Here is a 23,578-nt window from a genome sequence, read left to right on the forward strand (position 1 = left end):
TGCCCAGCAGCGCTCCTCCTTACAGGGAAGCCAACTGGTCTGACTCTAAACTGATCATCTCGTCCTGGAATGTGGCCGGGCTAAAGTCAACTTTTGCCTCTAAATCAGCCGTGGAATTTCTGAACAAAAGTGACATCATTTGTTTTCAGGAGACCTGGTCTATATCTCCATCGCCTCCGCTCGGCTAATACGAACTCTTTCAATCAGCCATCCTGGCCAACTCCCATGGAAGACCCTCTGGGGGCCTCTCTATTTTCATCAACACAGGTGTAAGATAGCGGCCACCCCTATTCTCCGGAACTTGAAGACAGGGCAGACTGTACTAATTACCGGCCTCTCATCTTCAGGCAGGGCCTTCTCCCTGCTCCTAATTAACTGCTACCATAATACAACGAAAACTACAAAATCAACTGCAACAGATCTATTGATAAAACATCTGGAAGATCTTCTATTGGAATTTGCATCGGCGGAGGTCCTGTTACTAGGGGACTCAAACATCAAAGACCAGGCAACCAATGCCCTCCCACTCACTAAAACCAAAGAGCAAGAAGCTATGACCACCTTTTTAATTAATCACAACCTTCGCTCTGCTCAGCAAATTACACTGAAACAGAACCCGGGTGCTCAATTTTTACCAACTTTTAAGAACATCTCGACTATTGACTATATCTTCCTATCACCACTTCTGGGAAATAAACTATTCAGGATGGAAATCTCCTATTGTTCGGAGAGCGACCATAATGGTAACAATGCACCCACCAGTCGCTGCTGAAACAACTGAAGTGGGGCATTCAATGCAGGTCGAACTCCACACCTTAGTCAGAAGAATCAAATGGGAGTCATTGGGTTCTGCCAAGGTGAGCACTTGGCTTATGAGATAAACTCCAATCCTCAGGCACAATGCTCCCACAGACTCACATCACCGGTGGGACAACGCTATTGTCAAATTACGAGACCTCCTAACAGGTCCCGTGGCTCAACACAGATCCCACGGGCCACGTCTGAATAGGACATTTGATCCAGAGTTCGTCACCCAAAGAATAGCTCTAAGGAGGGCAGTGCGTCTGCACAAATTGATTGGCACTGTGCACTCTGCCAATAACATGGCCTTATTGTGCAAGGCCTTCAAAAAATCGTCATGGGAGGCCAAGAGACTAAAAGAACAGACTGGGTGGCTAAAAATATTCGCCTTGCTAAGGGGCAATAATCAGTCCCAGTTCTGGACTCACATAAATAAGCTCCGTTCCCTGAACAACAACAGAGGAAATGCGGTTCTTGGAGAAGAATGGGCCCTGCATGTGACTCAACTATACCGTTGTGATGCCCCTGACCCTGTGGTGATTGAACTAAGAGACCATATCGATTCCACCCAGACAGAAATCCATGAGCTGACCACTGCAGCCGAGGTCTCCAAGTATCTGAGAGCCATGAAAAACAACGGTGCTCCTGGGCCCAACGGCCTTCCAGCCGGGGTATTCAAATATGCTCTGGAAGAGTGGGCGTTTTTTTTTGGCCCCCTTATAGAACAATGTGTTTACGACCTGTCAGCTACCAGATTCATGGTTAGGCTCAATTTTATGCCCCATATTTAAGAAAGGAGACGCCACGCTCCGTGCTAACTACCAACTCATTGCCCTATTAGATCTTGAGGCCAAGGCATATGCCCGGTGTCTTCTTAGGTTGCTAGAAAGATGGGTAGCAGAAAACAACATCCTACCATACTTCCAAACAGGGTTTCGAGCCTCAGCCTCCACAATAGATAATATCACAACCTTAACCATTCTGAGTCAACAAGCAGCACAAAAAAATCATCTTCCCCTTTACAGCTGCTTTATAGACTACAGCGCGGTCTTTGATAAAGTGTCTCGTAACATCCTATGGAGGAAGCTGGATAAGTGGGGGATTCCACAGAGCCTGCTAGGGGCTCTTATCTCCTTTCACAAGAACACCTGGGTGCGAATTAAAACTGGCCCAAAGACAGTCTCTACAAAAATCGCTATCGAAGATGGCTTAAAGCAAGGCTGTGTTCTTGCCCCTCTCTTGTTCAATCTTTACACTGCCAACCTTGGAACAATCCTGGAGAACAGCAATCTTCTCCCGCCAAAATTGGGCCCTGCTAAAAGGAATCTGCACATACTACAATATGCCGACGACATTGTCATAATGGACCAGGCAAAATCGGGTCTTCAACGAGCGCTAAGTATGCTCCACACATATAACACCGCCAATGCCTTAAAAATCAACCAGGAAAAGACCAAGGTTCTGGTATTCGGCGGATGTAAGAACAAGAAAAGCTTAAAGTGGCACATTGGGCCTGCAAAAATCAGTACAACTTCAAAATATAATTATTTGGGAGTCTGGTTTAGCAAGTCCTCTAGACCATCAGCTCATTTAGCCGCCTTGAAAAAAAGAGCAGGAGCAATAACATACTCCCTGACACAACTGAATCAGTCCTTGAGCAGCCCTTCCGCAGAACCCATTTTGAAGGTGACTAAAGCTACTCTTCTCCCTGCCTTAAACTATGGGCATCAGGCAATCTTGACACTAGGACAATTTTCATTAAAAATATTTTTGTTTGTCCTGGTAGCCATTTTTAATTTTCACATTCACTTTGCACTGCAAATTACCAGAACCACTTTTGAGATCACACTTGGCTGGGCCAATCACTGGTTTTGAATCTAGTGCAGTAAAGTCCCCCTAACAAGGGGTAGAATGCATGGATTTCATGTTACCAGCTCCCAGATGATGATGCTCCGCCAGTATGGTGGGCTGTTGGGATTCATATCGACCAAGTGAGGTTGAATCTATGTTGCTCTGAGTCTTCCTTTTATCTGAGTCTCTTATTGGTTTCTGTTTTTTGACTGGTAGTCTCCTCTTGTGTGTTTTTTCAGATATATATTGGGGATTGGAGACCACAGGGTCGGTAAAAAAAATTCCCTAGGACCTTCTTTTGTAAATTTGTGTTTTGTTGTCTCTGAGTAACCCCATACCAGAACCAGACCAGTCATCATCATGAATCGTGAGGGCCCCAGCAAGATAGACGGTGAGTGCTGTGCACTGCTATTGAAGAACAAGTAGAGAATGAAACAAAATTACAGTATTTTTCATAGGTTTTTTATAGCTAAAGTAATATTAATAATAATAAATAAAAGTGACTGTTCCGGTGTCTGAAGAAGCAGAATTCTGGCTAAGTGTAAAAGGGCTGATCATCACCTACAGGGAATATAAAATAGGCTCCCATTGTTCCAGCCCCAAAGAATGCAACTCAATAGTCATCTACAGTTCAACACAAACCCTCCCAAAGTGTCTGCCACCGCATGAATCATCAATCAACTTAAATAAGCAATTACCTCATCTAATCCTAGGCAAGCACGGGTAGTTCAGGCAAAACAGTGGGATTTGGTATTGGCAGGCAGTCCTGTACATAATACATGATTTTTTGAGGCAGCCATTCTAGTACTAAGTGATGCAAACATGGATAGGCATTAGGCAATATGCAGGCAAGGGGGTAGGCATTGTCCCTAATGTCATCTAGGAATTGTGCAGGCTTCTTTAATAAACACTGTTCCAACTGCAATCCAGCAATATATATGTGACTCAGCATAAATAAAATACTTATGTTCACCCCAAATATTTTTTTCTACAAAGAATAAGCTAAGTCAATAAAAAAAATTAAAAGTTGTATGGGGCACTGGCATACTTAATTCAGGAAGTAGAGTTTGACCTCAAACTCAGGTGGTTCACCCAACTAGCACATTTCATTCAATTTCAGACAAATCACCCTCTTACTGTGCTGCTGTTTCAGGAACAGTGTAATTGTTTGGTATAAAATATTGGTTAATTTTGATCATAGTCAATCTCTCCTCATTTGGAGGTGAGAGACTGGGCCTTCTCACTGTGACGACTACACCAGCTGTACTAAACACATGTTCAGCAGACACACTGGTGACATGAAAAGCCAGGTACTTTATTGCTAGCCTGCTGAGCTCTGGCCATTGGTGCATCTTCTCATACCAATACATCAATGGTTTTTCATCCACATAGATATCTTTTGGATGGGAAACGGCCAAAACAACGATTTATAAACAACAAGTGGCCTTACCACGGCTCACATACAACGACTCTGACCTTTAAACATGTAAAAAAGAATGTAATTAATTTAAAGTACAATTTGAATGTAAACAATTTTTAATAAACATCTAATGATGGTTTATTGAAAATTACCGGCTAATTTACAGAGACCGATTGAATTTACCTTGTGAGGCCAGTATATGCCACTGCAGGGTTGTTATCAGGTGAGAGGACCCAGGGCACGGAGAATAAGCACAGGGATTTCACTGTCACTTTCAGGCATGAAATCTTTGATGCAGTGTATGTGGGACACAGATTGATAGATAGACCTTACCAGGCACAAATAAAAGGAGGAAAGCACAGGCACCCAGCCAGTCCCTCAGAGGCTTGTAGTTTTAAAGATGGTAATGGATAAAGGCGTCCAATCCGACCCCAAGGATTCTATGGAACAGATGGAAACAGCTGAGGCATCCTTTTAAACAGAGGCAAGTAAGGCAGTCTGTCACATCCACGGTGTTCTAGATGCCGACAGTTTGATGAAGTATGAGGGTGCATCACAACTTACAATTTTGTATGCTGTGCCATGTTTGCAATGAATACACATGGATTACTATTTCAAAGTTTAGTTGGGTCCTGATTTGAATATGTTTAAAAGAAAATGTCAGAAAAAAACTGAATATTCGAAAGTTGTAATGATTTATTTGGAAAAATATTGTACAATCATTTAATAAAAGTAGTACTTTAATTAAAAAACATTTTGAACTTGATATTTAAATATTTGATAGAAAGATAACTCTGATAAACTTGTTAATTACAATTTATTACAAGTTTAAATGAAGCGTTATTTTTAACATAGTGGTAGATTCGGTTCATATGTCAATAGAATTGTTTTCGTGGTTCAAAAAATAGTGGTTGAGATTTGGTTGTTGTTTAGCCTTCGTGGTTTCGGCACTCATGATTTCAGAGGTAGATGTTTAATCATTCAACCCTTTTGGATCATCCAGTTACTCCTGGATCATATTCCAGCGGTTCATTGATGCTGATACTTGCTCTACCTGTATTGCCATCGCCTCTGCACTGGACTTGAGCACTGCCTATTGAAACCAATACAATGCAGTTGCTGGGTCCGGTCTTTCTTTTGCTTTTGTTGCCAGTGTTCTGATTGATGTTGTTGGCTGCTGTGAGACAAGACTGCCCTCTCTGGAAGTTAAAGGGGGCACCCCAGAGCAGCGGGGTGTGACTCAAGGTTCCAGCTGTTCTTCTTTTAAGTCTCCAGCTTTCACTACAATCCACCTCTTGTATTTTAAAACACCACCTTCAGAAAAAGGGATGACAGTGGGCAGAATTGTTTTGTACTGTGGATCAAGTAGTGTGGCACATATGTACTCTTTGGACTCAATGATGTTATGTTGTAGCCTTATATTAGAAGTCAAGCGCAGGACTAAGCTCTCAACCAAGACATGTGCCTCTTTGTTTTCTTTCACAGATGCAGGGGCGAAACTTTCAGACACTTTCTTTACCTGGTATTGTAGGAGATGGAGCAATGGGATACCTTGGCACCTCGTCCTGTTCTCCTTGCTAACTTCCTGCATGCAAACCTCAAAAGGGAGTAGCATCTGTGTCAGGCATTTGACTAGGCCCCATTTGTCCACATCCATGGTCATAGTTTTCTGAACTGTATCCCCTCCTCTTTGAATGACATAGTCATTGATCTGTTTGTACTGCCTAAACAGACTTCGCAGCATATAAAAGGTGGAGTTCCAATGTGTTGGCATTTCCTGTATCAGGGCTTTAACTGGTGCTCTGTTAATATACTGAATAATCCACAGCTGCTGCTGGGCTTTAAAAGAATGGCTAAAATGGGTGCAGAGTCTTCAGCTGGTGGTCAGCATGTTGCTGACTATGTTTTCTTTTTTGAGGAGTTTTGCACCACCAGGGTCCTGTGTTTGTAATGGGCCAAACGCAGGACCCTGAAATAGCCTTCGTCTGAAATGGCCTTGGCTATGTTATTGCCATTATCGGTGGCAACAAATCCTCCATGGCAAACATGGCCACTGTTGCATGCTGCCAAACACTCTAAAAACTTTCTTCAGGACCAGACCAGAAGATATTCTTTACTTTACGCCAGGAAAAAAGAGAGCGATCCATTGTGCAGTGAAATGCACATGTAATCAGACGCCTGACAACTGGCCCACATGTCTTTTGTCAGGTGGATGGTGTGAACAATACTTTCCTGCAAAGCTTGTCCAACCAACTGCCCGAGATGGCCCAGAGGGACGCCCGAAGTACCGACAGGCAGAGCGGTGCTCTATCTACCTGAGCCGTAGCTCAGGTAGATAGAGCACCCTGGGTAAAGCACACTGGCTGGCTACACAAAACGGCGACCAGTCACATAGTGACAACAAAGATAACAAGTAAGAGGCCTGGAAAACAAAGAACACAAGCAGGCCTAGTGTGGACACGACTATATAAAATGTCCCCTGGCCACATGGCATACAGATTCTTGAACAACAATGGCAAATGGTGGCCTATGCCAAACACACATATCCACACAAAAACAAACAGTCGCCTCACAAAACATTTTGTATTTTTATCCAAAGCCATCCATGGCCTAATGATATTTAAATTCTACAGAGACAACAGAAACTGTTTCCATGAATAGTACAGGGCCTACAGGCTGCAAGGTTGGCAAACTAGGCCACATAGTGCATTGGTTAAATCAATCAATGTTGAAAACCTATTAGCAAACATGGAGAAGAAAAAAGAAAATGTACTGAACTGTGCAACATTTTTCCTTTACAAAAGAAGATGAAGTCCATGCACCAAAAACCTAGTCCCCTACTGAAACTGCAGGCCACCCACCACAATAAATTAAAACATTGAATAAAAGTACAAATAAATCCAAGTGCATGCCCCCAGTCAAACAAACAACACCCTTATACACCAGTTTTTCAACTTAGTGAAGATATCTCAAAAAGTCCTTAAATACAATGGTATATATGCAGCAGACAAGGAGAGGGATCCTTCCAACTCCAAATCCCAAAGAAAAGTGACCAGGAGAGGGACAAAGAACTGAGAGGAGCCTGCTGGATAGGAACGGGAATTTGTAGTCTCTGGGGCACTTCCCTCTCGTTTCAAATAGAAAGTTTTCCAAAAAATGGCTTCTCGCACAAAAGAAAAAAATGGCAAGTTTGAAAAGAAAATCCACTCGAAATGACTCTCAACTGCACTGTCAAGCAAAAAACAGCTTGACCACTCAGTTTGCTATCATGATCAGCTCTAAGAATGCTAGATTGGTGCCATTGAGGCCAGAAGTCGTGCGAGTAGGCATGAAATCTTGTGGGAGCTGTCTAGCAGTGTGAGAAGTCTTGTGCATGCTCGCAAGGGACCTAAGAGTGTTGGTGCTCATGGTTGAGCACCAAAAGAAAACTCGAGCATGCAAATGGAAAAAAAAACTCTGCTTTGCGCCGCAATTACAGAATTCAGGAATTCTGTGTTCTCCCACAGAGCATGGAGTCGCCAAATTCACAAACTCCGCAAGCGGAGCAGAGTTTACTGCCCGGGGTTCATTAAAGCTAACATGCTACAATGGGGAAAAATGAAATTGGCAGTTTTTACTTCACCAGGCCATAAGATGTTGTTTATAATGTCCCTGCTCACTTTAACATTGCAGCCTAGCTTTGGGGAACCTGGGGCAGACTGTAGGTGTGACGTATATGTATCAGAAAGGTAGTTTGAGACTTTAGAAGTACCTGTAATTCCAAAGGCAAATTTGCATATAATTTTGATGTAAAACCAGCCTGTAAAGCACAGCTGACATTTAAAATGACAGCAGGCAACACAGCATTGCACACTCAAGAGCATGAAATCTGCTGGCCTCTTAACTGCTTTCTCTACCATATACGAGGCACTTACAGGCAGGTTGTCAGGACCAATTGTAATTATACCTAATTAGCTCAGGCCCTGGGACTGGTTAGCAGAGCCCAGAGCACAATCAGAGTCTGAAAACCAGCATCTGATAGTCAACATGCGGGTATAAAGTGGGGTGACACTGCAAAAATCCCTGGTTTCTCACTGTCCGCTCAGAGACAGCTGCTTAAATCTAAACTTATCATTGCATCAGAGCTGTACCAATAACACAGTGGTTTGATTATATAAACAGCACACTGTCTCTTAGTGGGTCAGAGGGTGCACTGCAGAAATAATAGTCCTAGGATACCTGTTGTATTCAACATGCAGCTCTGCCAATGCTGATCTTCTCATGCTGATCCTGCATAAAGGGATTGCTAATCATACTCCAGACTTTGGACCTGATTTTGATCTAAGCAGATGGGTTACTCCATCACAGCAGTGATCGAGATCCCGTCCACCAAAATTGTAATCCCTTTATATCCTATGGGGTTTATATTTCAGCGGACACTATATCCGCCACCCTTGTGACAGGGTAACCCATCTAAATCAGGCCCAAGTCACTGATGTATGGGGTCTCAGGCTATTCTAAGAGATCGAGCAGAGTTTACACCCACTATGGTCTCAGAATAAAGGCAGAGCTAGGTGGAAGTATATAGAATTATAGCAATCCAACTGCCATGGTGGGTCTGTTTATACTTGTCTCAATGTTCACAATGCTGGTTGCTTCACTTTGTTGTATCCGCCTAATAATTACATCATGTTGTTTCTATGAAAGACTATGATTGTTTCAATAAATGCATTGAAAACTCTATTCGTACACTTCCATTGTTTTACTGAGGGCATGCATGAGTAACTAACGAAAGGTATAAGATCTGTTTCCACGATTCCCTTGGGTATGAGAATATCATGTTCTAGGTTGCCAAATTCACCTGTTACCCCAGAAGGATTAGGAATTTGAGTGAGGCACTGCGAGCTAGCTAGAAAATGGGCCATCAGTATCTGAAGGTGTAGATGGGTTTAGTTCATGCATTCTGAAGTCCAGTTGTCCTAATATGCAGTCCTACATTTTCTAGTGGGAACCATACAACAAAGGAACACTCAAAATAGAAAGTGTAAGCAACCAGCATTTAAGTGACATTAATCTAACACTCCTGGTTTTCATTGCTCCAGCAAATGCATAAATCTAACACAAACCGTAGCTTCTCCCTTGGACCTCATGAATTTCAGTACATTCAATACTACAGCTCAAGCCTGCAGAATGCCGTTACCCTACTAAAAAAGGAAAGGACACAGACAGTGGGCCTGATTCACAGAACTAACTTAAGACAAAATCCTAAACGTACCACCATTTACTCATTTTGGTATTCACAGAAGGCACTTACTCATTTTGGTATTCACAGAAGGCACTTACTTATTAATGAGTAAGTGCCTTCTGTGAATACCAAAATGAGTAAGTGCACTTCTGTGAATACTAAAATGTTAGTAAGTTAGGATTTTGTCTTAAGTTAGTTCTGTGAATCGGGCCCCATGATTTTAACTTTGTTGATAACTAGGAAAAAGGGAACTACATGCTCTGCCTCCTTACAATTGCATTGTAAAGGGGTGGAGGTATGCATTGTGGGAGCATAAAAAAGTGACTGGATGAGAAAACTATATAACAATACATAAACAAATAAATAAGATGTAAGTCACATGCCTTTGCACTTAAAAATATGCAATTAGTTATTTATTTATATATGTATTTTCATGAAGTTTCTTGTGACACTAATTTGATAATTATCCATGGCACATTGGACAACTTTGTGACTTAGAGAAGATTTTATCTATGTTCATGTGTACACTAATCACATCAAAGTATTTAATCACCTAATTAAATGGAGTCTCACAGTGACAAACGTGTCTTTTTTCCGATGTTGACAAAATAAAAAGGCTCAAGGTCCATATCTCTAAGTGCCGGACCCCTATTATTATAAGTATGGTATTTTGTATATATATATACGTAAGTTTAAGTTGGCGGATTCCTAAGGGTCCCTGGGGTCCAACTAGCCAATGAGGTACCTCCAGTAAGTGCCACAGAGCTGCGTTGCAGAGAGGCAACGCGGCGCTGTGGCGCTTACTGAAAGCACCTGATGTGATAGTTGGCCCCAAGGGGCCCTCAAGATTGAGGGTGAATTAATTCCCCAACTTTAAACGCTCCACAGGTCACCTCAGGCCCCACACCCTCCCTTCACCACTGTGCAAACGTGCCCAGCGGCACACTTTAAGTTGGGAGATTAAGTTTCCTTGAATCCTCAGGGTCCCTGGGGTCCAACTAGCCAACCAGGTACCTCCAGTAAGCACTACAAAGCTTCATTGCAGAGAGGTGTAAAAAGGTGCGTGGCATTGACCACATCTCTGCAACTCAGCGCAGAGTGTTGGTGGAGGGGGCGGGGCCTCGGTGATGACAGTCTTTATTTATTTTATTTTTTAAGAAGGGGAGCTGTGTGGCCCCCCCTTCCTTTCCTATTTTATGGACCCTGGGGACCCATTCCCCCAGGGCCTCGCCACTATTTTATTTTTTTATTTTTTAAAGGACACAGGCCTGAAGCCATATTTAGCCCCAGGGACCCCATCCCCCGGGGCATGGCCAGTGTTTATTTTTTGTATATGTTTTTGAAAGGGGGCTGCATGGCCACCCTCCTCAGGCCATTTATGGCCCTGTGAACCCCATCCCCCGGGGCCTGGCCTCTCTTTGGGGACCATGGGGGGAGCCCCAATACCCCCACCGTCCCAGCCAGATCCCCGCCTCCTTCAGGAGCCAGCATTGCTTTTATACACGGGGAGCTGTTAACATGCCACTCCCCGTGTGGAAATGCAATCTGGTTTGGATTTTGGAAGAGAGAGACAGTATTTGATAAAAGCCCGGGGGGGCAGTCCTCGAGCTTGGGGGGGCCTTTGAGGCACCCAAACATTAAAAAAACAAGCCCTGGGGGGTGCTGGTCCCCAGGGCTGCAGGGGTCGTGTGCCCCCGCAAATATTTAAGAAATGCCCCGGGGGTGGTGGTACCCGGGCCTGCGGGGATCCCCCTGGGTCCCTGGAATTTTATTTTACCCTGTCCCCGTGACTTGGCGCACCCGGGGGCTAAATAATAACGAAGCTCAGGAACCCGCGCTTCATTTCTTTTTTTTCTCGGCTGGATTCACGCAACCAGCGTGAATTTGGCCGATTTCTTTTTTTAAAGAAATGTTTTTTTGTGCCCTGGGGGTCCTTGTGTGACCCCCTTAGCAGGCCTAGGTGATCAGGGTGTTTCTACTCTGCCCCTTTTTCTTGTTTTTTGCGTTTCTTTTTCTCTTTTCTTGTGAGTCCGTTCTACCAACACTTCCTGGTTTGGAGTGTTGACAGCCAATTACAATAAAGCTTGTGGTTGGGAGGTTGCGCATATCCACCATGCCTCTATATATCAAAACTTTTATTTTTTGATTTTCTCAGCAACTACTGAACGGTAACCGTGTCTAAAGTTTCCTATGGAAAATTGATTTTCTGACCTCTATTTTTTTAATTTCTCAGGAACAACTGAACGGATTTACACCAATTAACAAAAAAGTCTCTTTCTGAGCCAATGGCTACCTTTTTGCCAAATTTGGTGTTATTCCGTTTAGCAGTTCGGGTTGTAGCCGTGTCCAAAGTTTCCTATGGGAATTAACATGGAGAAAACACGTTTTGGGACCTCCCTTTTTTCTCGGCCCCCGCTTGCCAAATCACCCCGAAACATTCAAGAAAGGAGCTGACCAGAGCACCCCATGAGTTTTAAAAATTTCGCAAAGATTCATCAACCGGCTCCAAAGTAAGTGGGAAAACAAAAAAAGCTTTTCCTATGGAAAGTAGGTCCTAACTATAACTACCTACTGGCGACAGCCAGTAGGTAATATATATATCGCCAAAGAAGAGGGTTCCTCCTGGGATTGAGCCCATGGTCAGGCGGTGCGAGGTGCCGGCGGAACCACAGCCGGGCAATAGTATACAAAAACAAAGTTTATTAGAGTTCACACTCAAACAATACTCTGCTTGTGAAAATTGATTTCATTCCTGCGCGTTTCGCCAGAAAACTGCATTGATCACACGCTCAGCAATTGGAATGACCGTGCATACATAAACAAAACATAAATGAAGTAAGGCTGTTAATGTTTAACAAACAATTGTGGTGGCAGCCATCTTTGGATGTGCGGCACCACGTAAATGTATAATATTGTTGAAAAGCACTATTTTTTCCTTTTCAAGCCTCCTTCATGGAAAGGTTTGAAGTGATACATCAAGTGACATTTTCCCCAATTTTCCAAAGGTAAATTGGACAGCGATACCTCAAAAATAGCTCAACTTCATGCACAAATAATTTACTTCTATAATGTATCACACACTGTCTGGTTTCAATCCTGACATCAAGGAACTCAATGAAGTGTATGCTCATGTTTTGGCTAAGTACTATGGGGCAGATTTATGTTAACTGGAGCATCCCCAGGGATGCGCAGTTAACGTGCGCCACAGCTCTGCCACCCATGGTGCGCCGCATTTATAATGCGGCGTACCATGGTGCAAAAACGGCACAGATGCGTGACGCATCTGTGCCGGAAATGTGGCGCATTGCTGGAGTTGAGTCGCAAGCGCGACGCAGCTCCAGCAAGGCTCGGGTTGCCCCATCTTCACAATGCTGCGTCAAGACCTACGCCTGCTTCAAGCAGGCGCAGGGTTTTGACGCAGCATTGCCCTGAAAGTGACTGAGTGAAATCTCATAGATTTCACTCAGCCACTTTCAGGAGGCGTTCCTGCTCAGGAACGCCCCCCCCCTGAGCAGGAACGCCTCCTTATGGCGCAGTGCTTTACAACGTGACACATCTCCTAGATGCGTCACGTTGTAAATAGGGTGCATTGTTTGCGCCACAGTTGTGTCAAATAAAGTGACGCAATTGCGGCTCAAAGAGGCGTAACGGCCTCATAAATCTGCCCCTATGTTGTATGGCTTGATGTTAGGTATCGCTGTCCAATTTTCTAATGGAAAATTGGGGAAATTGTCACTTGATGGATCACATTAAAACTTTCCAGGAAGTTGCTGTGGTGGGTGCCATTTTTATTGGAAAGTTTCAATGAGACTCGCCATCCAGCACCATAAATATAAACTATCTGGACCATACTTTTGTGACAAAAATGAAAGACCTCTACAAACATCTCTGAAAAGAAACATCTAATCTGTAAATATGAATGTTGAAATAGTGCAATGCATGTTTAAATAATGATATTACATAAAATAACATTAGATATATTTATCAAATATTTCATCATTCTAAAATTTGCTGATAACATCCTGGCACTCCCAGCGAGCAACCATACATCACGTCGGACTCGCAGAGATGCGGTACTAAATCCGAGAGGCTCCTGCCAGTCAGCAATAGAGTAAAACGCTTTAAAAACGGACCCCTAAAGACAGAACCGAGCCTCTTGTCCGTTTGCACCATGACCGCCTAGAACACCGGTATAAAAGAAAGCAATCTCTACGAACAAACTATTTTATTGATGCCAAAGAAAGTTATCTCAACTAACAAACTATCCGCACAAAGAAGTCATCCACAAGAAGAGATACCCTAGAAAGTGTACACAACATATAACAGCGTTCCATCTGAATATTCACTTTCGGGATGGCTAGCTTCCCACAATCTGACAGATCCGTGACACCATAGGTATACAATCTAAGACAGAAAACCTAGAAAACGCAACCATTAGTAAAGTGTGGCTATTTGAAGACCCCTAAAATAGCCTCCAAAGCAATACTCGGCTACCTGAGGAAGGCTATTGGCCGAAACGCGCGTCGTGATCCATCTTGCCGTATTGCTAACATCTCTTGTCTCATGATTCACCTTGTCGCATTGCTAACACCTTTGTTTCCTTTCATTCACTGTTTGTTTATAACTTTTTTAAAAAATGAGTGTACATGATCTATCAATGATATAATTAATTGTGATACAAAAACAAGAATAAATAAGTATTTTTATAAATAACAAAACACTACCCAAAAAAAGATATATATATATATTTCTGAAACTAATTTCAATAATAAATAAATGAAATAATCTGTTTCTAAAGTGGTTTTGTTGGGTGACTTTTTCACTTAAACACTGGAAATTTACCATAAGAAATATCATACTGAATTTATGAGATTTGAATACTTGGCTATAGACCTTTTTCAACCTGAACATCCTGGAAAGAGCCACATAATCAAATCTCAGAAAGTACAAACTGTGAGAAAAAGCACTGAAAAGGAACAAAGTAATATTATAAGACATGTTATGTATTGGCTACAACAAACAATTAAATGGTTGAAGAGAGAACAATTATCCCACAGAAAGTGTGGAAAAGTATTAAATTATCCAAGAATAATCAAAGAAACGGAGATGAAAATCCAAGGAAGTGTAATAGTTCTTTACAAGTCAAATGCCAGATACATAATGCTGAGCAGAGTCTTGCCCATTAACCGCCCAGCCCATTACAGTAAATTGAAACATAACAAGTATGTGTGGACGTGACCTCCATGAGCGTAGATAAGAAACACGCTCATGACAGCCACACTCAACACAGAAAGTATATACAACAGAAATTAAAGTGAAAAATGTGCTTCAAAACCACAGGGAAGCTAGTACAGTCTCAAAAGAGCCTACAGCAGCAATAATAAAAAAAATACCTGATTTCCATGATTACACTTCAGGCCAACTCCTGGCTATCTCTAAATTAAAAAGACTAGCTAAAGACTAGAAAAGCAACCACAGAAACCCCTGCTGCTCCTCAAAGGTTCCAGAATATGAATATTCTCAAAAGCAGTTACTGCCGCAAACTCCAATGAACGATTCCTTTTATATGACGATACCAAAATGCAAAGAGAATAATCATGCATGCATCTAACAACAACCAATATTAAGTTAGAGCAAGATTTGGATGATCAACGACATGGTAAAATCATGCCCTCTATTATTCATACAAATCAACACCATTCACGGAGAGTACCACAATGCAAGCATACTATTAGTTTACTTGTGCAGCAAGATAACAAAAAAACTAAAAATTTGTATCTGCCAAAAATAATCATTCACTTTGTTCAAGCATTAGTTTCTATCATCCTACAAATATGCCCACATACAACTATTGAGTGGTTTATTTCCATTTTAACAAAAGTGTATGGAAACACAAGGAAATAAAATCTGCAGTGAGTATTGAATATTCAACAGACACCGAATTCACACATGAAATTCAAACATAAAATTAATTGCTCTTTCATATGTCCCAATGACTGGAGTTGACAAACACTATAATCTATTAATGGTCCACAAAAAAACACACCACTCCAGTGGCAAACTGTTTCAGGCTGCATATCAAACTCAGATCTCAGTAAATGAAATGTTCTGTGCACAGTTCTTCCTGCACTTGCCGCTGTTTAGTGCCACTGTTGTCCAGATCAAGATAGTTATACACTATGGAAAGGTGCAACAGGAAAAAGTTCGACATCCAATGTAGATTTTTAAAATTCTGTAACCAGACCGCATGACATTTGGACAAGGGTACTGAATATGGTACCAGGTAGGGGGCCAGATGATGCCAGCAGTAAACTATGACACAAAACATTTGGGGTAATTAATGCGGAGGACTTTGCATCTAAGTTACTATGGATTAGGGTAAGGCAGAATTTACGGAGCTGCCCTATGCAAAATTCCACAAAACAGGAAGAAATCTCTGCGAGTATGCGGAAACTTGCGTGCTCGCAGAGATTTCTTGTTGCGCCTGTTGTAATCTATGCAGGGTCTCAGGGGAAGACGAGCATCATGCCAGAATATATCCTGCCCTGCATATTTATCCAATCAGATGCCACCCAACAGCTGCCTAAAGGGCCAGTGACCATGTGGAAGGGGTGGGGGGCCAAACGAGCAGGGCTTCTATGCAAGTTCACATGCCTCTTGTTTAAAAGGTCAGAGACCGATCAGAGCAACAGATGAAGAGAAAGAACCTCCTGATCTCAGGAACTACACAGGGATTGCGCTCGAGAAAGTCATGGATGCAAAGACCACCATCAAGCATCACAGCTAATTTACGATGGTAGATATGGGGAGAAAGCACACCTGCCCAGCCTCGACTGAGCTCACGAGGTTTTTGGGCTCAATAATGTGTCACAGAATGTGGGCTTCTACTCGGGCTCCTGCTTTATTTATATCTGTTAGTGCTTCCTGGTCAGGTTTAATTAATACCTCATGCCCCGAATTTCGTTCTGCCGCGGATCGCTGAAGTTTCGACATTTCCGCATTCTGTGCTCAATGCGGAAATGCCGATATTTCGCAAGTTCCACGAGCCTTACTATGGATACATGATTTTGTTAGCAATTACCAGAAGGACTTCACTGTATACTATTATGAGCCCTGACTAAGTTCCAGGATTGTATTTAACAAAATGCAAAAACCCTACTATCAAACACATGAGCATATATTAAGTCTTTAATGGACTACTCTCATAATACTTGACAAACTGCACCGTTTTGCTCACCGACACCAACCCAAAAACCACATACTGTGGTGGACAGTACATGAAATATATCATAACTTTGAGCAAATATCATATTAAAACATACAAAATAAAACAAAGTCTACTGCACTTTACCACCACAACCAAAATGGAAACCTACCATTTAACCAATAAACAATCATAAAACACTATGCTATGCTAACTAAAGTAGCCCTAAATATATGCCCCCGATTCCAAAAGCTCCAAATAAGAACTTGACATTACTGTTACCTGACCTCAAGAGCAGAAACAGGGAACTGCAACCACATGCAAGCTCAAAGTACACAAAAGGAGGTACAGAGATTATATCATATTTTTAGAATACCCACGCAACATCACAAACGCAAACAGTCCTGGAGGACATGGAGATCGGAGAATTAACTTTCATCCCATTTATGGGTGAAGGCAGCAACACCCACCCTACTTATTAGGCAACTCAAGAGTCAAAGATCTAGTGTACTGAATAATAAATCTGAACAAGGTTGGGGGAAAGCCAATGGTGAAATTCCATGCAGGGTTTATAAAAATGTAAAGTTTGCCGGAATTGCCACTCATGTTAGGCTCAAACAACAAGAAAGTCATTCAGATCCAAGGTTGGGTACAGGTGTTTAAAACCAAGCATTTGAACAGAAGCCATAAAGCAGTCGAAGGGGAGATTAGTTCCAGTTCCGGGTGTAATGCTGGTGCAACTAGGTCTGCCTCTGAATGTCTAGTGTAAATTACAATCATGTAGTGTCATTGTATCGCCACTGTATTGTTTCAGAACTGAACAATGTGACCATTTTTTCAATGCAAACAGTTTGCTACGTTTACGATCCAAAGTAACCCCACAAGTAACACCCAGTTTCTATAGGCAGAAGTGCTTCCTTTAAACTTCATTGTGAGTTTGTGAGCATCTGAGTAGTAGACCCTCAGGTATAGCAATAAAGCTTAAAAGTATATCCACCTGTGTGTTGACCCAAGAAATTCAAGCAAACGTTGTATATGTAGTCGTCCTTTGGCCAGGATTAGTGGAACTGCACTTGGGAGTCCATGCTGATAGGAGTTTACGATGACCAATGAGGAACAAAAATTCACTTCACTGAAATTAATGAGTATCTGATTCCCATAAGAAATAATTTCCTTTATGGAGCTATCAAATTTTACTCAAAATGTCTTTTTTAAAGAGATCTTTCACCACTAAACAGAGAAAAAGAGATAACATTTTAGATGGAAAAAGTAAAAACAGTACTGCTAAAAAAAAGTATTTAAATCAATATTTGTGGCTTTTATGTCCCAATGCATGTAAGCTCAGGCATTCAAAAATTGGTTTTACAAATGTTGTGTTCTGAAACTGTGCTACTTCAGTACAGCTTGCCCTACTAGCTTTCAAACACAGAGAAAAACAAGCAGTGGCCAAGCCAATATACCTCACCTATGCAAGAGATATTGGCTGTGCCAATGTGTTTTTAGTCATGTTGTTCACCAGCTTGGCTGCTGCTCAGCATAGCTAAAAGTCAGCAGTGCAAAGAAGAGTGATGCGGATTATTGTGTTGGAGTGGCATACAGTGAAGTGGCGTACAATAGACTAGTGTAACGTGCAGAAGAGTAGAATTTCGGAGTGGAATGCAGTGTTATAAAATGCAGTTGAGTAGAGTGCAGTGATGAACAGTATAGTGGCATAGTGTGTAGTGAGGCAGAGTAGAGTGGCAAAGTGCAGTGATGCAGAGTAACAGAGTGCAGATTGGAGCTTTGTGGAGTGGATTGATGAAGGATGGAGTGCTGTGGCATACAGTGGAATGGTGCAGAGTAAAGTGCAGCAGTGCAGAGTAGACTGGCTAAAGTGTTTTGGCACAGAGTGCAGTAGTATAGATTAGATTAGAGTGGTGTACAGAGGATTGGCATAGAGTGCAGGAAAGTGGAGTAGTATAGAGTCGAGTGCAGTGTTACACAGTGGGGTAGCATAGCATGGCCTAGACTGGACTGACGTCGAGTGAATTGACGAAGAAGACCAATGTCGAGTGGATTGACGGAGAAGAGTGACGTCGAGTGGATTGACGGAGAAGAGCGACGTCGAGTGGATTGACGGAGAAGAGTGACGTCGAGTGGTTTGAAGGAGAAGAGCGATGTCGAGTGGATTGACAGAGAAGAGCACGGTCGAGTGTATTGGCGCACAGGAGAGCAGAGCAGAGAAGAGCGGAGCGGAGCGGAGGAGAGCAGAGCAGAGTGCAGTGATGTGCAGTAAATTGCAGTGGTGCAGAGTAGAGTGCAGTGACATGGAGGGATGCAGACTGGATTAAGTAAGAGTGGAATATGCATGGTGTGGTAGTACACTGCCATTACAAACAGCACATTTTCAACTGAAATAACCATTACAAGAGAACAGACATACAGTTTTGCTAATACAAATATACAGGGTACAAACTGTGTGGGAATGGCATCATATTAAAGTATTGATTTCCCTCACACTTTAGAATTAACAAAAATGTGCTTTATTTGTGCTTTGCTAATTCGGATATATTCTGAAATACTAGCATAGTTCATTTAAATATTGTGGCAAGGAGAAAAAAATCCTCTACCCCCAGTATCCAGCACAATTTGCACATAAATCCTCTTACTTTTAAGTTAGAGAAATGAAAGTAAACACCAAGCTCCCTCAGAAGACAGTTCCTGATATTTTGACCCCTGTCTTTGATCTAACAGCAAACACACATGACCCGATGAGAACAAGATTTACAGTAAATGTAAATGTAAATGTGTTTGAGCTTAGCTTAGCAGTAAGGTTTGCAGAAAGGAGTACTAGTGCAAGAATACAAGAGGAGGTATTGTAAAATGGCTTAGCTCCTTGTAAGGGACAACTGAACATGGGCAGCCTAAAACAAATAAAGCCAGCAAACAGAAAACAGAAAAGTGAGTAACAAACCACAAAGCCAATGATGAGCAATGGGAGGAACGCATTCTCAGGGAAGCTTTCTGAATGTCCACAAGTTTTCTTTCGCAAACCAGACAGCTGAGCTGTCTGGTACTCTTCGACCCAATAAGTATCAAAAACAAACTGCTTGATCTACAGAATCCAATTAGGATATAAAGAATAGAACTTCACAGACCGTGGGATGGCGGAGTGTACTTGTTAGATATAAAATAGTCATTGAGCTTTCCAATAGAAACACTTACAGGTAGACTGACTAATACACACAGCCACAAGAATGAGGATGGACACAAAGAAAACTATTGGTGACAATGTGTTTGGCAGAGATAGTGAAAAGGGGAGCACATACATCTACTTCAAATGTAGAATACTTGAAATTCGGAGGAAAAGTGATGTTTACAAGGTAGAGTGTGCGCTTACAGAGTGGGTTGAGGCAGGTATCCTGGCAAAAAGAATGTATATTACATATATATATATATATACACACACAAATACACATATATACACACACACACATAGGTTGTGGATAGCTTTCAGATTGAGAACATGAAGTAAGACTTAGTCAACAGTAACACAATAAAATGTGAGTATTCTATTGTCTGTACTGTTGGACAAACTATGTTTGTGAGTTGCTCTGTTTGTAGCCTGTCTTAGTTGTCTTATTGATGAATTTGCAAGGCAAAAACATATCCAGCCTTGGAAGACAGCTTTGTGAACCCAGCCTGGATATTCTGTTGTAATTTAGATCTTACCACTAAAAAATGTTTTCAACGTAGCCCTTAAATTTAACTGTAGCTGGAAGAACAGGCTTTCTAGCTAGCATCAACATCTTCTTCTTCTCTACAAGTGCTGTTCTGAGAAGAAGCGAACTGAGCTAGAGTTCGTAGCAGGTAGAATCAGTTTGCCATTGATTGGGCTATAAACCCAATTCTAATCTGGCAGCCACTTTTATGGCTTCCACTTTACTGCCAGTACAATGCAGGTGAAGTTACTTGAAACTTGCCAGAAGGATTTGAGAAAAGGCCATAACTACAGAGGACCACCTGACTAATAACAAGCTCTCCCCGTAGCCTAAACCCTATTCTTAGGAAATTGTTATCCTATCAAAAGAAACAAGTCAGTCCATGACTGTCAGATCACAGGTGAAATTCCAAGCACAGTAGTAAGTCAGACAGCCATAGCTGAATCAGACCAGCTGATGAAAAACAATATGCATATGGCCACAGCACACCTATTAGCATAAATTAATGAGATTCCCCTCTTGCTCAGGATATGTTCTTAAGTTCATTAATTCACACTGACTGGAAAACTGAAAAGCTATCTGATTTCCTATATCTTGCATAATTAAAGCACTTTCTAAATTCCATGTTCAGGTTTGCATGATTTAGTCACAATAAACACATAAATAAATAAAAATGTTCTTATTTTAGGAGATATGCTGCTACTTTTTGTTTCAATGTAGCCCTCTAACAAACAGAGATAGTTGGCTCTGGGGATAAATTGCATTACAGCACAAGCCACACATCACTTTTACTGACTAACCTACTGTACTACCACTACGGCTAATGTACAGTGTAGTAGCTATTATAATCTCTGGTTCTACTACTACACCAAAAGTACAGGATAGTAGTTATTTATATCTGTATTTCTACTACCACAACTAATGTATAGTGAGTAGGTATTATAATCTGTACTCCTACTACTACAGTTGATTTACAATGAAGTAGGTATTATAATCTATACTACTGTAGTACTTAATGCCATTTATACCACTTATTAACAAAACGATTCAGAAAAGGGGGTGGTGATGGACAGAGTATCTGAATTAAGCAGAACACTCATACCCAGTCAATAGATCAGGGCTTGATCCATCACCGTTTTTTAGCTCACTGCACCATCCCAGCTCAGAACCTGGCTACATGCAAATTAGTCTGTCCCTGCGCACAGTGCATCATGGGAACAGGGCAGACCAAACTACCAAGCCAATTCTTTTACTGGAAAGAAAACAAGCTTCTGGGGAACGGTTTCTGGCATTACAGCCGTCTTCGGCCCGGCTTGCTTGAATCCTGATGGTGCAGTGAGCAAGGGACTCATGTCTGAGCATACCCTTCCACGCTTATGGTGGACAAAACGATTCAGAAAAGGGGGTGGTGATGGACAGAGTATCTGAATTAAGCAGAACACTCATACCCAGTCAACAGACCGGGGCTTGATCCATCACCGTTTTTTAGCTCACTGCACCATCCCAGCTCAGAACCTGGCTACATGCAAATTAGTCTGTCCCTGGCCCAGTGCATCATGGGAACAGGGAAGACCAAACTACCAAGCCAATTCTTTTACTGGAAAGGAAACAAGCTTCCGGGGACCGGTTTCTGGCATTACAGCCGTCTTTGGCCCGGCTTGCTTGAATCCTGATGGTGCAGTGAGCAAGGGACTCATGTCTGAGCATACCCTTCCACGCTTATGGTGGACAAAACGATTCAGAAAAGGGGGTGGTGATGGATAGAGTATCTGAATTAAGCAGAACGCTCATACCCAGTCAACAGATCAGGGCTTGATCCATCACCGTTTTTTAGCTCACTGCACCATCCCAGCTCAGAACCTGGCTACATGCAAATTAGTCTGTCCCTGGCCCAGTGCATCATGGGAACAGGGAAGACCAAACTACCAAGCCAATTCTTTTACTGGAAAGGAAACAAGCTTCCGGGGACCGGTTTCTGGCATTACAGCCGTCTTTGGCCCGGCTTGCTTGAATCCTGATGGTGCAGTGAGCAAGGGACTCATGTCTGAGCATACCCTTCCACGCTTATGGTGGACAAAACGATTCAGAAAAGGGGGTGGTGATGGACAGAGTATCTGAATTAAGCAGAACGCTCATACCCAGTCAACAGATCAGGGCTTGATCCATCACCGTTTTTTAGCTCACTGCACCATCCCAGCTCAGAACCTGGCTACATGCAAATTAGTCTGTCCCTGGCCAAGTGCATCATGGGAACAGGGCAGACCAAACTACCAAGCCAATTCTTTTACTGGAAAGGAAACAAGCTTCCGGGGACCGGTTTCTGGCAATACAGCCGTCTTTGGCCGGGCTTGCTGGAATCCTGATGGTGCAGTGAGCAAGGGACTCATGTCTGAGCATACCCTTCCACGCTTATGGTGGACAAAACGATTCAGAAAAGGGGGTGGTGATGGACAGAGTATCTGAATTAAGCAGAACACTCATACCCAGTCAACAGATCAGGGCTTGATCCATAACTGTTTTTTAGCTCACTGCACCATCCCAGCTCAGAAACTGGCTACATGCAAATTAGTCTGTCCCTGGCCCAGTGCATCATGGGAACAGGGCAGACCAAACTACCAAGCCAATTCTTATACTGGAAAGGAAACAAGCTTCCAGGGACCGGTTTCTGGCATTACAGCCGTCTTCGGCCCGGCTTGCTTGAATCCTGATGGTGCAGTGAGGAAGGGACTCATGTCTGAGCATACCCTTCCACGCTTATGGTGGACAAAACGATTCAGAAAAGGGGGTGATGATGGACCACTTATTGACAAACTAGTCAAATGTTGCACATCAAGCAAGTACATTTATAACAGTGACTTTAGTGGCATAATAAAAAATGATGGAGCAACCCTGCAGAATATAATGAGGGTCCCCTCAGTTTCTAATATCTTACAGATAGGGTATTCCCAGACGTGAGTCCCTCGCTCACTACGCCACTGGAGTCCAGCTATCCTGGCTGATAGCCTGAAACCGGTCCTAGGATGCTTGGTTCCGGTCCAGGGAAGACATGGCTTGGCAGTTCGGGCTGGACTGTTCCAATGAGGCACAAGGTCAAGACTGATATGGATATGGCCATCCTGAACTGGGGTGGGGTGGTGAGCAAAGTAACAATGGTTCAACTCAGATCTGTGACTGGGGGTGAATGTTTTGCCAATGTGCAACATTCCATCCATCATCTTGTGTGTTTTGCTGTTCGCCCTATGTGGGAAGGGTATGCCCAGACATGGGTCCTGTGCTCACTACGTCACTGGAGTCAAGCTATCCTGGCTGATGATGGCTTATAGCCAGAAACCTGTCCTATGATGCTTGATTCCCATCCAGGGAAGACATGGCTTGGC

This window comes from Lissotriton vulgaris, chromosome 2_1, assembly GCF_964263255.1.
Source record: "Lissotriton vulgaris chromosome 2_1, aLisVul1.2, whole genome shotgun sequence".
Classification (NCBI taxonomy): domain Eukaryota; kingdom Metazoa; phylum Chordata; class Amphibia; order Caudata; family Salamandridae; genus Lissotriton; species Lissotriton vulgaris.